This window comes from Triturus cristatus, chromosome 1_2 (assembly GCF_964204655.1).
Source record: "Triturus cristatus chromosome 1_2, aTriCri1.1, whole genome shotgun sequence".
Taxonomy (NCBI): Eukaryota; Metazoa; Chordata; class Amphibia; order Caudata; family Salamandridae; genus Triturus; species Triturus cristatus.
The window spans coordinates 532,751,095-532,764,995 of NC_140580.1; positions in this window are offsets into that span (position 1 = coordinate 532,751,095).

The window sequence follows — 13,901 nt, forward strand, 5'->3', positions numbered from 1 at the left end:
CAGCATATGCTAGAGAAAACGGAAACTGCTTCCTACGTACATATAAGTCTTTCACAAGCATAAAACGAACTGTACAACGACAAATATCTTTAACTTCATCTATCTGATCAAATTTTATTTTTAAACATTCAACTCCTTCTTTTTTCTGGTAATTAATAAAACCCACAACTCTTCCCATCGCTCCATTAACTAAACCTTTCTCAACATCCAAATTTCTCCTTAAAAACACTCTACAGTTCATGCAAACATATAGATTTTTTTCTAATCCAGCTGTTTTGGAGATGTTCTTCTCTAGTGAGTCCAATTTATTTTTCAGTTTGCCTGTTACTGTGACAGTAATTCTTCCATCCTCAATTTTGTCCACTGCTTCCAATGTCCTGATCTCTTCCTTTTCCAATTTCAAAAGCTCCTCATTGAATATTGAGCATTCACGTAGAGTTGGCATTAAGCAGATGACACTTTTGTTTTCTGCAATGTTCTTGTATATCTTCTCTGCAACTATTTCTTCCTTTGGAAATAAATTATGTAGCAGCCGACTCTGTAATGCTTTTTTGCCAACTTCTGTCAGTAGTCCAATCCTGATATCTTTCAGAATACTTCCATATTCTTCATCGTTTGCTTGCCTCATATTAGTAGTAAGTTCCTTGTACTCAAAGAAGGACCAAATATTTGTATTTCCGATGCTTCCCAATGACTTCTTCGTGTCTTCATGTGTCACAGTATTAAACACTGGTTGTCCTTTAACTGGAGTAAGTTGCAAAAGATCTCCAAAAACTATGACGTGTTTTCCACCAAATAACATGTCATAGTCTGTCTTCAAAATTTGCTGCATTCTTAAATGCACAAAGGCAAGCATTAGGTTTGATACCATGCTCACCTCATCAATAATGAGAACTTGCATCTTCTTCAATACTCTTGAAACTTCCAAGGATGCTTCTCCAGTTAGCTTGTTGAATTGTTTTTTGTTCTCATGCTCCACTGGTAACATTAGCAAACGATGTAAGGTGATTCCTTTTATGTTATATGCTGCTAACCCAGTTGGAGCAGTAACCACACAAGACAAAGTAGAATCCGTTTTTTGCTGTAGGTAGCTTCTGATGACTTTTATTAGGAAACTTTTTCCAGTTCCAGCTTGTCCGCTTACATACATCCTGATTGGATGAAATGATGTGCATGAGCACTCTTTTTTTACATGTAGAAATCCGTGATCAATTTTGTTTTTGATCTCTTCATAAATTTGTTGCTGCTCTTGATTCAGTTGTCTTTCCAAATTTTCTAAGTCTATAAATTCTTCTTGAGCTTGATTCATAGCCGTTTCCACTTCATTCATGGCTATTGATGCTTCATTTTCAATGATTGGTTGTCCTAGGGGATCTTGACTGTGTGTTCCTGAACTTTGGCTGTCCTGAGAACTGTCTCTAGCTATTTCTGCTGCAATTGTAGTTTCCTGTTCAATTTCTTCATTTAACATTTGCAGATAAGTTGTGAATGTATTGCATTGTATGCTGTCTTTGCAAGCATTAAATGAATCTTCATAGCTTTGAAATTCTCCCAGTAGTTCATCCTCTGTACGCCATGGTTTAAACAACTGTAAAAGAGCCAAGTAGTAAAATTCTTTCTTGTCAGTAGTGTCGCAACTCAGCTTCCGGTGATTTATCAAACTTCCTTTTGTTTGCTTCACCAAACATCCTTCTTCACCAACGACTTTATATTTTCCATTATTGATGTCTTCTGCGGCTTTCCTTGAATAAATGTAGTTCTGCAGCACTTCATAGAGACACATGTTCTCCAGATGTTGACTTCTCTTGGGATAATATGTGTCCAACATGTTTGTTTTCAATATATCTGTACTTTCTGGGTCATTCTCGACCAAATATTCAATTTCTCCTACAGATTTCAGTACCCGATTTCTCATTGCTGCAAGGCCTAAACTTGCCCAAATTATTCTTCTTGACTTCGAGTAGAGACTTGCAGAAGATAACCTATCTGAACATTCGTAGGATCCAATTTCTCGATGCGATAACATCTTCAAACTGAAACTGTACAGCTTCTTACTGACAGTCTTCTCGTGAGAAATCTCTTCCCACATTTCCTTCAATTCTGTTTTTTCTGATTTCGTAATGTAAGACGTTACATATCGTGCAACAGCAATGGAATTGTCAGCTACATACTGTATATCCATGTTAGCGTTCCACATGGATAAAATGACTGGGTTGTAGTCATTTATATTTTTTGATTCTTCTTTTCTTTTAAGGTTGTAGGTATTCTTAGGTGATTTTCTTGTGATAGTATGTCTCACAGCTGACATAAAACTGTTTACTCTTCCATTTGAAAGAACAGGTCTAGGAAATCCAAATCGACATTTAGTGTAGTATTTTTCTTTGCTCTTGTATTTCCGTCGACAGTATTTTCCACACCGATGACTTTGGAAACGTAAAACTTGCTCCTTTAACTTGTTCTCTTCTGTGCTTTTTGGTATAGCACATGTTGCATATTCTTGAATGTAAGATAACACTGCTTCATCAGCATCTGTTCCAAACTTTGGGGCATCCTTGATCCACAACAGCATATGAATATGAGGAGCACCTCTTGCCTGGTACTCTTTTCTCCAAAAGAAATCCACTACTTCTCCAAGGGGTGGATTTTTTTTATTGCAGATGAAGGACATCATAGCCTCAAATCTATGATTGAAATATCTGCAAACATTAACCGGATCCAATGAGCACAGTTCTCCTGCTGTCTTGTATTCGATGTTTTTAATGTTTGAATTGGCCTCTCGTAGAAAATCCAGTAAATCATCCCAAGCGTACTCGGCACAGCTTAGGGTAAGGAACCATGTTGGTGTTCCTAAATTCCGTAACATGCATTTTAGTTCACCATGGCGTCGGTACCAATATTCATTTGTCCCACGCTGACAAGCCATCAGATTGATCAGTTGTGTTTCCAAATGATCATCTCGGTGCTGCACTTTCTCCATAAAATCCTTAGCAGACACATTTTGTAAATGTACTCCACTTTTTAAAATGTGATTTACTGCATAAGACAGTGCAGACAAGTCGCTTTCAAATAAAAGATGGAACAAATAAGGAATACTTTGTCGAAATCTGGGATCTTCAGCATATAGTCTTGTAGTCCGATACTCTGAAGCTGGAATCTGTTCTGGACGTTCATCGTATCGTCCTCCTTTTCCTTTAGGAAACAGCTGAGGAAAACATCGAGCTTCCAAGCTCTCCTCCCATACACTCACAGGAGTTCCTTTTGCTTTCTTCATCTGAAAGAGATCAATATTGTCTCCCATAACTTCTTTCGAATGAAGAGGATGTATGCTAAAATGTTCATAAATTTCTTCTTCCTTTGACTTGTCCACTTTTTCAATTTGTCCAGTTGGTGTTTCTGTGTCTTCTTGAAAATCTTCTTCTTCTTCTTCTTCTTCTATATAAATTGATTCATACCATTTGTTATTTTTTTTCAAATACAAATTTGCTCTTTGTACTTTCCGCACATCTACCAGCTCCTGCCAAATCTTCTTATTCTTTGTAGGTACACCATTAACCAGAATAATTAATGGTTCAGTTTCCAAAGTATCCGCATCAATAGTTTCCATATTTTTTTTCAAATCCAAGGGCAAATACACCACTCTACCTTTTAAACCTCTCAGTAAATCTGAAGGAGGTAATTTACCAGTTTTGGGCTCCATACGTACTATGGTCTGGAACGGATGAACACATTGAATGAGTATAGACTCATATGTATTTAATTCAGAAAGTTCAGCAGGAATAGCATCCAATTCTAAATTATTATGTACAGCTCTGGTCGGCATTCTATTTTCCTCTAACTTGTTGTAACAGTATTTACAAATACGCTGATCTTCACCCAATTCAAAACAATTTTCTAGAAATATATATGTGGCAAAATCCTTCCACTTATAATTATCTTCATTTTCACTCTTTCTGTAGAGATCAACATTCCTAGTTTGTTTTCTATAATGAGTTCTGCGGCAACAAATACAAGTAACATTTGGTCTTTCATTAGAGACTATTGCAAATTTTGTTATGTGATCATTAAATGTCTTACTTACAGAAGGTTCTACATTCTCTTCCACTTCTTCCTCATTTACTGTGTCCTTCTCTGCACTGTTTTGTTCAGGACCAAAGTAACAAAACAGAATTTCATCAACAACCTTCTCTACATCTGATACCGTTCCTCGGAACAGAGCCCTATTCAATTCATTTAACTTTATTGCTGGACTTTTGGCAAAATACAACCGTCTCACAAACTTTCTCATTCCAGTATGATGAACAGCCAGCATCCTAAAATGATGGAAAACACTCTTGCACACTTTTCTAGATAGACAAGCCAGAGAATGACCCTGCAAACCAGTATTCTCTCTCACTCTGCATGGATCCAGACTTTGAAGCACCTTAATCTTCTGTTTTACACTTTTTTTACTATATTCTCTTAGAAACTCTCGAAATTTGTCAATAGATTCCTGACGCACAGTGCAAATACTACTACAATTCCAAGTGTACACTGGGGCTTTAGGACGTCTCCCCATTGCCTCATCTGCCATCACTTGTACCTCATCTCTTGGAACCATTATCTCCTTCTCCATTATGCAACCATTTGTTACTTCGTATGAACGACCTCTGGTGTCAACTGCATGCAGCAAACTATTACTTTGAAAATAGCTCTCTTCATTAAAAAAAGGTTCACTACTTGAACTATGCATCCACTTTCCTAAAAACACTTTACAAAAGTTTGTTCTGTTCACTACTCTTTTCCTTTTGCTATGTGATTTCAGTACATTAACCATTTTGTCTAATGTACGCATCCTATTCAAAATTAATATGAATAGTTTCCTTTTTAATTCTAATGCCTTTGCTGCAATGGCTTCAATTTCTTTTTTTCTCTTGTAATATTTTGCCTTTTGCTTATATTTCTTCACATCCTTTATCAAATTGGACATAACTCTTCTCTGAAACATTTTTCTACGTATCTCTTTAAACGCTGTTTTTCTGTTTATGTAAATCTTTTCAGTTGCAGAAGGTATATTTGCATTAACTAAATTCTCAATTTTTTCCTGTTCTCTTCCTTTTGTAACATTCTTTCCAGTACAGACATTTTGTACATTTTTCTTTGTTTTGAATATATTTTTAAGAAATTGTTTTTTCTGCTTACCAGAAGATTTTTTCTTTTTCCCAACATGAGCATCTTCTACTAACTTTGGTCCTCCAGTTGTCTTCAAATATAGTTTTTTTTTTAGCGTTTTTTGAACTCTGGATTTTGTAGGCATCTTAAATTTTGTTCACTGCTCTTCAGCAATACCTGAAAAAAACTAAAAAAAAAATCCTTTATTGTATTTAAATATATTACTACATTTCTTTTCACAATAGTCACAAAACGAAATTTCTTTGCCAATTTGAATGCACACAAACTGCTCTTTTTTTTGGGCAAGTGAAAATCACTTTTACAAACTGTCACATTATGAAACCACTTTTCAGATTTTTTAAAAAGCCCATGTCCAGAGTGCTACACTCCAGCAAGGGCAACCAGCCTTAGTGATGCTGAATGTATTTGCATTACAGACTGAAACCTGAAAACCCCACTCGCTTGTAAATACTGTGCATGACTATACATGGCAAGCACATGGGTGTGTGCTAAGACTCTGCTTCTTCCCCCAAAAATTCGCTCCCCCTTTCCATCTAATGCAACTGTGAAATCACCAGAGCAAGACGCAATAAATCTCTGCCTATAATTCCTCTCTGCACACAGAGTCATGTTTTCACATTAGTCCCAAAACGAAATTTCTTTGCCAATTTGAAAGCACACTTACTGCTCTTTTTTTTTTCGGGGCAAGTGAAAATCACTTTTTACAAGTGAAAATCACTTTTACAGACTGCCACATTATGAAACCACTTTTTTTGATTTATTTAAATGCACATGTCCAAACTGTTTTTTCAGACCACCACCATGTGTATTCTCGGTGACTGCCTACACTCCAGCAAGGGCAACCAGCCTTAGTGATGCTGAATGTATTTGCATTACAGACTGAAACCTGAAAACCCCACTCGCTTGTAAATACTGTGCATGACTATACATGGCAAGCACATGGGTGTGTGCTAAGACTCTGCTTCTTCCCCCAAAAATTCGCTCCCCCTTTCCATCTAATGTAACTGTGAAATCACCAGAGCAATACGCAATAAATCTCTGCCTATAATTCCTCTCTGCACACAGAGTCATGATTTCACATTAGTCCCAAAACGAAATTTCTTTGCCAATTTGAAAGTACACTTACTGCTCTTTTTTTTTTCGGGGCAAGTGAAAATCACTTTTTACAAGTGAAAATCACTTTTACAGACTGACACATTATGAAACCACTTTTTTTGATTTATTTAAATGCACATGTCCAAACTGTTTTTTCAGACCACCACCATGTGTATTCTCGGTGACTGCCTACACTCCAGCAAGGGCAACCAGCCTTAGTGATGCTGAATGTATTTGCATTACAGACTGAAACCTGAAAACCCCACTCGCTTGTAAATACTGTGCATGACTATACATGGCAAGCACATGGGTGTGTGCTAAGACTCTGCTTCTTCCCCCAAAAATTCGCTCCCCCTTTCCATCTAATGCAACTGTGAAATCACCAGAGCAAGACGCAATAAATCTCTGCCTATAATTCCTCTCTGCACACAGAGTCATGTTTTCACATTAGTCCCAAAACGAAATTTCTTTGCCAATTTGAAAGCACACTTACTGCTCTTTTTTTTTTCGGCGCAAGTGAAAATCACTTTTACAGACTGACACATTATGAAACCACTTTTTTTGATTTATTTAAATGCACATGTCCAAACTGTTTTTTCAGACCACCACCATGTGTATTCTCGGTGACTGCCTACACTCCAGCAAGGGCAACCAGCCTTAGTGATGCTGAATGTATTTGCATTACAGACTGAAACCTGAAAACCCCACTCGCTTGTAAATACTGTGCATGACTATACATGGCAAGCACATGGGTGTGTGCTAAGACTCTACTTCTTCCCCCAAAAATTCGCTCCCCCTTTCCATCTAATGCAACTGTGAAATCACCAGAGCAATACGCAATAAATCTCTGCCTATAATTCCTCTCTGCACACAGAGTCATGTTTTCACATTAGTCCCAAAACGAAATTTCTTTGCCAATTTGAAAGCACACTTACTGCTCTTTTTTTTTTCGGGGCAAGTGAAAATCACTTTTTACAAGTGAAAATCACTTTTACAGACTGACACATTATGAAACCACTTTTTTTGATTTATTTAAATGCACATGTCCAAACTGTTTTTTCAGACCACCACCATGTGTATTCTCGGTGACTGCCTACACTCCAGCAAGGGCAACCAGCCTTAGTGATGCTGAATGTATTTGCATTACAGACTGAAACCTGAAAACCCCACTCGCTTGTAAATACTGTGCATGACTATACATGGCAAGCACATGGGTGTGTGCTAAGACTCTGCTTCTTCCCCCAAAAATTCGCTCCCCCTTTCCATCTAATGTAACTGTGAAATCACCAGAGCAATACGCAATAAATCTCTGCCTGTAATTCCTATTTCCACACAGAGTCATGTTTTCACATTAGTCCCAAAACGAAATTTCTTTGCCAATTTGAAAGCACACTTACTGCTCTTTTTTTTTTCGGCGCAAGTGAAAATCACTTTTACAGACTGACACATTATGAAACCACTTTTTTTGATTTATTTAAATGCACATGTCCAAACTGTTTTTTCAGACCACCACCATGTGTATTCTCGGTGACTGCCTACACTCCAGCAAGGGCAACCAGCCTTAGTGATGCTGAATGTATTTGCATTACAGACTGAAACCTGAAAACCCCACTCGCTTGTAAATACTGTGCATGACTATACATGGCAAGCACATGGGTGTGTGCTAAGACTCTGCTTCTTCCCCCAAAAATTCGCTCCCCCTTTCCATCTAATGTAACTGTGAAATCACCAGAGCAATACGCAATAAATCTCTGCCTGTAATTCCTATTTCCACACAGAGTCATGTTTTCACATTAGTCCCAAAACGAAATTTCTTTGCCAATTTGAAAGCACACTTACTGCTCTTTTTTTTTTCGGCGCAAGTGAAAATCACTTTTGCAGACTGACACATTATGAAACCACTTTTTTTGATTTATTTAAATGCACATGTCCAAACTGTTTTTTCAGACCACCACCATGTGTATTCTCGGTGACTGCCTACACTCCAGCAAGGGCAACCAGCCTTAGTGATGCTGAATGTATTTGCATTACAGACTGAAACCTGAAAACCCCACTCGCTTGTAAATACTGTGCATGACTATACATGGCAAGCACATGGGTGTGTGCTAAGACTCTGCTTCTTCCCCCAAAAATTCGCTCCCCCTTTCCATCTAATGCAACTGTGAAATCACCAGAGCAATACGCTTTAAATCACTGCCTATAATTCCTCTCTGCACACAGAGTCATGTTTTCACATTAGTCCCAAAACTAAATTTCTTTGCCAATTTGAAAGCACACTTACTGCTCTTTTTTTTTTCGGGGCAAGTGAAAATCACTTTTTACAAGTGAAAATCACTTTTACAGACTGACACATTATGAAACCACTTTTTTTCATTTTTTTAAATGCACATGTCCAAACTGTTTTTTCAGACCACCACCATGTGTATTCTCGGTGACTGCCTACACTCCAGCAAGGGCAACCAGCCTTAGTGATGCTGAATGTATTTGCATTACAGACTGAAACCTGAAAACCCCACTCGCTTGTAAATACTGTGCATGACTATACATGGCAAGCACATGGGTGTGTGCTAAGACTCTGCTTCTTCCCCCAAAAATTCGCTCCCCCTTTCCATCTAATGTAACTGTGAAATCACCAGAGCAATACGCAATAAATCTCTGCCTATGATTCCTCTCTGCACACAGAGTCATGATTTCACATTAGTCCCAAAACGAAATTTGTTTGCCAATTTGAAAGTACACTTACTGCTCTTTTTTTTTTCGGGGCAAGTGAAAATCACTTTTTACAAGTGAAAATCACTTTTACAGACTGACACATTATGAAACCACTTTTTTTGATTTATTTAAATGCACATGTCCAAACTGTTTTTTCAGACCACCACCATGTGTATTCTCGGTGACTGCCTACACTCCAGCAAGGGCAACCCGCCTTAGTGATGCTGAATGTATTTGCATTACAGACTGAAACCTGAAAACCCCACTCGCTTGTAAATACTGTGCATGACTATACATGGCAAGCACATGGGTGTGTGCTAAGACTCTGCTTCTTCCCCCAAAAATTCGCTCCCCCTTTCCATCTAATGCAACTGTGAAATCACCAGAGCAATACGCAATAAATCTCTGCCTATAATTCCTCTCTGCACACAGAGTCATGTTTTCACATTAGTCCCAAAACGAAATTTCTTTGCCAATTTGAAAGCACACTTACTGCTCTTTTTTTTTTCGGGGCAAGTGAAAATCACTTTTACAGACTGACACATTATGAAACCACCATGTGTAACTACAACAAAAACAATTTCCATTTCTATTATTCATTTCTTAAGTTACCACATACATCCCCTCTCAAACTGTAAACTCACCTTTAAAATTAGTTAGTTGTGAAAGAAATGTGACACTCAAACAGCAGATTATCAGAGCCAGGATCTCTGTTGTGTTCACCTCTCTCCTCTCAGCAGAACCAGATAATGGCAAACTTTCCCTCTATTTTTCCACACATATACTTGTAAGTTTCAAATCTCAGTGCTTCCCCCTTTTTTTCAAATGTAATCACACATTTCTATTGGTTGAAAACCAACCCTTTTCCAAAAGTACCCTTCCCCCAACTTGACTTCTGCCTAGTACCCTTCCCCCAACTTGACTTCTGCCTGCTACCATAGCAACAGCTCATGGAACACTGCTGTGTTGAGTTAGGTCAGAAGTTCGCCAAACAATGTTTCAATTCCACAGAGCAAGAGTGCTTGACTTTTCAAACCTAACAGCAAATCCATAGTACTGTTCTTTGGTTACACATTTTTTTTTACCAATACAAAACATGCTTCTATTAATTTACACATACAGCCTAGTTTTTATTCTAGAATGGTATGAAACAGCCAATCAGTTCTTTTTGTTTTGAAAAAAATATGTATGCCTCCATTTCCAAACTGTCTTTCTTTTCATATTGCCATTCTACTGAAAGACACCTCCTGAGTGCATCCAGTTCTCCTTTGAAGATGTTCACAGTGTGGATTGTAGGGCACAGCTATGTCTTCTGGAGTGAAAAGTTTGCAGAGAAAACAGGTATGGTGAGAGACCTTGCTTTGCCAAATGTAGACATTAAATGGATTGGTCAGAGAGGGTTAAAGTGGCACCAATTGATGCCATTGGTGAAATCCTTCATTCAAATCCAACACCCTGACCTCATAATAGTGCACTGTGGTGGCAATGACCTAGGCACTTTGACTGGGGTAGGTCTGGAAATGCTTATGAAGGACACCTTTGCACAACTGTTTACACTTTTCCCTAAAACTGCCTCTGTGTTTTCCAACATATGCCAAAGGCAAAAATGGAACTGGTCCAATCATTTCTGTCCACAGATTGACAAAGCAAGAAAGCACGTCAACAAATCTGTTTCTGCTTTCCTCCGTGACTATGGTATGGGTGCCATTTACCACAACAACTTGCGTTATGACATGCAAGACATTTATAGAGGAGATGGTGTGCACTTCAATGATGAAGGGAACAGAGTCTTCCTCTTCAACCTTAGACTCTGCATCGGTACTTACTTGTAGGTACCACTAAAAAAATGACTTCATAAACACAACAGCTCTTTTTAGAGCTCCCTAATATCTAAACTCTTAAATCTGCTTTTCATTTATTTTTTTTTATTTTTTTTTACCGTACGCTTACCGTAAGCTTACCGTACGCGTACCCCGTGATTTTTTTTAAAATCAATAAATGTTTTTTTTGTACTTTTCTGTCCTTCTTTGACCCCCTTACAAATGTTAGGGGGTCTGTAACTCTCCTCATTGCCCCCTTTCCTTGTTTTCACTCTTTTTTTTCAGAGTGAAATACACAAAATGGCGGCCGCCGCTTCCTGGTTTCGACCGATTCGAATGTTTACTAAGATCTAAGAGCCAATCAGAATCGCGCTCGCGCACGCCACCGTACGCTTACCGTAAGCGTACGGTAAGCGTACCGTAAGCGGGCTCAGATATATATATTGATTTAAAGGCTATTTTCTCAGAATCTACTGAACAGATTTACACCAAACCTACAAAAGGCACTTCCTTGACCTAGGGACTACCTCTCTGCCCAATTTTGAGTAATTCTGTTCAGCCGTTCGGGCTGTAGCTCGTTCTAAAGGTCCTATGGAAAAATGCATGGGAAAAATGCGTTTTGGGACCCCCCTTTTATCTCAGCCCCCGCTTGACGGATCCCCCCGAGACTTTCAGGGTAGGAGCGGAGCGTAGCGCCCCACCTATTTTGAGAAATTCGCGAGGATTCGTCAACCGGCGCCAAAGTTATTCAAAATAGAATGTTGAGGTTTTCCTATGGAAACGTGGTCCTAACTATAACTACCTACTGGCGACCGCCAGTAGGTAATTCACTGAAAAAACCATAGGTTTCACACATGTTATAGTTAGCGGAAATTTTACTGATAAAAAACCAATGAAATTCCCCAGTTATAGTTAGTGCAGGCAACTATAACTCACGCGACCGCAATCCTCTGCTGATGCTAATACTGTATTTAGACACTTATTTGCCCATGTCTTCTTCCATAAATTTTTAGCTATACATATATTACAAATATTTTTTTTTCATAAAGACACATATGTCATCAGCAGAAGATTGCGGTCGCGTGAGTTATAGTTGCCTGCACTAACTATAACGGGGGAATTTCATTGGTTTTTTATCAGTAAAATTTCCGCTAACTATAACATGTGTGAAACCTATGGTTTTTTCAGTGAATTTGCAAGGTTTTTTAAATGCTAATTCCTAACTATAACGTGTGTGAAACCTATGGTTTTTTCAGTGAATTTGTACGGTTTTTTAAATGCTAAGTTACTTTACGCCATTCGTGGCGTGCGCGCCCACTTAACGCAGTTCGTTCCGTGCGCGCACGGTGCGCTTCGTGCACCGTGAGCGCACAGTGAGCACGCGGTGCGCTTTGCGCACCGCGCCCCCACTTTACGCAGTTAGTGCCGTGCACGCGCGGTGGGCACGCGGTGCGCTACGTGCACCGCGTGCCCACGTTACGTTAGATGGGCCATGTACGCACGATGCGCTTCGCGCACCGTGCGCACATGGAGGACATGTGATGCGCTTCGTTGTGAAAGGTAATACTTTAATTTTTCATACATCTTATAGGCCATGCACAAATGGTGTCCTTCGGGCACCATTTGCACTTGGGGTGGGGAGAGTGTGGATAATTTTTTTTTTTTCATTATTTTGTACCGTACGTGTACGGTAAGCGTAATCGGCGAAGTTATCGAAAAAATTAAAATTCCGTTTTTGGCCTTGGGGGATCTTTGGGGACTCCCTCAACATGGCTAGGTGCTTTGGAGCTGTCTAAACAGCCGCTTTACATGTTTTTGTCCTTTGGTTTTTAATCCACACTCTGAGTGCGAGAGAGAAAATGGCGGACGCCGCTTCCTGGTTTCGACCGATTCGAATGTTTACTAAGATCTAACAGCCAATCAGAATCGCGCTTGCGCACGTCACCGTACGCGTACGGTAAGCGCACCGTAAGCACACCGTAAGCACACCGTAAGCTGCCACAGATATATATATTGATTTAAAGGCTATTTTCTCAGAATCTACTGAACAGATTTACACCAAACCTACAAAAGGCACTTCCTTGACCTGTAGACTACCTCTCTGCCAAATTTCAAGGAACTCTGTTCAGCCGTTCGGGCTGTAGCTGTGTCTAAAGGTCCTATGGAAAAATGCATGGGAAAAACACGTTTTGGGACCCCCCTTTTATCTCAGCCCCCGCTTGACGAATCCCCCCGAGACTTTCAGGGTAGGAGCGGAGCGTAGCACCCCACCTATTTTGAAATATTCGCGAGGATTCGTCGACCGGCGCCAAAGTTATTCAGAATAGAATGTTGCGGATTTCCTATGGAAACAGGGTCCTAACTATAACTACCTACTGGCGACCGCCAGTAGGTAATATATATTTTTAATCATGGTTCTCCAATTGCAGCTGCAGTACTACATGGAAATTATGCCATGTTGGTGCTGTAACTTTCCATACATGTGCATATTTCATGGCGATATTCTGTTTATGGATCCAAGATTGCTGCTTGGGCACTTGCCAGTGATGTAAAAGAAATGTTACTGAATGTAATGGGGCCCTATGCAATGGGGACCTCTGATATTCCTGCTCTGCTCATTGTTTCTCAGCCATATGTGTGCCACGCTTCCACTGCCTGAAGCCCAACTATTGTCACAACAGCATAGTTCTTGCTTGCAGTACTGGTTCTGACCTGCTGTTTTGGTCTTCTCCTTGGGAGGGACCACAAAGGGAAGTCCCTTGCACTACAGCATTGTTCCCTTGTTTTGGTGCCGGCATGCACGTTTTGTATTTTGTACATCATGCATACTTCTTTTTTACTTTTTTTAAAACTTTTCTTTTACATTCTAACATGTCCATCTGATATGTCACAAACGTAAATTTAAAACGGCCATCATGCATCATATCTCATGTGCAAGCAAAGATCATGAAGCCTTATGCATGCATCATGACATGAGCAGGTGCATATGTCATAAATGCATGGGTCATCTTGGAACTAAACTACCTTAACATAAAACCCATTACAAGAATGGCAGCCGTGCGTGCACATGTTTCTTGACACATGTGTTTGCATAACAGTGGCAAC